We start from the raw sequence: 1619 nt of genomic DNA on the forward strand, positions 1-1619 counted from the left end.
GTGTGTGTATGTTTGGCCTATTCAATGTCGGGAACATCCCTCCCACCAACTACCCCCCTCCACCTCCACCCTTTCAAGGACCCACCCTTACGCCCGTGTGTGTGTGGCAGTATGATTTGTCTATTTGTCTATTCGCCTACAAGGTCGGTATCATTCCTCCCCCAAAACTCCTCCCTTCCCAGCCCCCTCCCCCCGTTCCACTCTCTCAAGGATCCACCCTCAAGTCTTCGTGTATGTCTTTGTGTGTGGCTGTACATTTTGTCAATTTGTCTGTCTCTTTATCTATTTGTCTTCAAGGTCGGGATCATCCCCCCCTTCCACGAATTCTCCCCCCCCCCCAAAATCCCCTTCCAGTTTTCCATATAAGGACCCACCCTTAAGCCTATGAGCGTGTCTTTGTGTGTGGCTGTATGTTTCGTGAAGGGCCCAGCCCGCGGCTAGCCACAAGTGCCATGCGCAAACGGAAGCCGGCGCCCCTGGACGACTTGCCCGGATGTCGCCGCCATGTTAGGCCAGCCAGGGGGACATAACCGCCGCTTCCGAAGTGGGACGTACGAGGAGGGTGGTGAAGACGATCGCGCGAGGCGACAGGTACACGCTCTGAACCCTGACCTCAACCACTGGCCACTCGTGACGCGGGGAGTCAACTAGTTTCTGTAATCGGAATGTCTGAGCGTTATGGAGATGAGTAATCGAAGTTCGAATAACTTGTTTTTAATAATCGAGATGTCTTGAGTGTCATGGACATGAGTAATTGAAATATATTACAAGTAAACTATGTTCTGTAATCTGGATGTCTGATCTGAGTGTCATGGACAAGTCTAATCGAAGTTCAAGTAAAGTGTTTTCAGTAATCCGGAGGCATGGTATGAATGTCATGGACATAATATGTAATCGAAGGTCAAGTAAAGTGTTTTCAGTAATCTGGATGGCTGAGTTTTAGTAAAAGTTTTGCGGCACTTGCAACACAAATAGGTCATATAAGTGCCAAAGATTAGATGTGTTATTAGTAAGAAACATGCACAAAAAAAAGAAAGAAAAAAAAGAAGAAGAAAATGAAAAGAGAAAAGGAGGAGAGATGTTTGACAGAAAAGAAGGAGCAGACAGAGTTATTTAAGTGTCATTAAGACAGTCTAATAATTGAAGCAGTTATAAGTACTTAAAGAGAAGCCCACGGGGGCCGCTCGCTAATAATGAAAACAATCAGGACGAGAGCAATGCAGCTTTCGGGACACTTAAACACACTTTTCCGCCTCATCTCGCCGATTGGCGATGTTTACCACCCAGTTTCTTTGGATTTTCAGCAAAATATGACAGCAAGACCTTAATTTTGAACCTCCAGCTCTCAGTGGTAAAATTGAAAGCAAACGATGCAGGGGTAGACCCACAACAGTTTAAGTGGAAGGCCTGAATAGATGGGTGACTGGAAAAGATCAGTATAATATTAGTTATTTCTCTAAATTTTTTGGTATCATTTTTTCCCCTAGAGCATCCGAGCAAAGAAATAAATGATGAAGCATAACAACTCATGTCTTTTGTTTATTTGTTTTTGTAAAGTGTTTTACGGCGCTCGCAACTGCATAAGGTCATATGGGCGCGCGGGACACACCTAATATTTT

Source organism: Aplysia californica, unplaced genomic scaffold (genome assembly GCF_000002075.1).
Source record: "Aplysia californica isolate F4 #8 unplaced genomic scaffold, AplCal3.0 scaffold00396, whole genome shotgun sequence".
In the NCBI taxonomy this organism is placed as follows: domain Eukaryota; kingdom Metazoa; phylum Mollusca; class Gastropoda; order Aplysiida; family Aplysiidae; genus Aplysia; species Aplysia californica.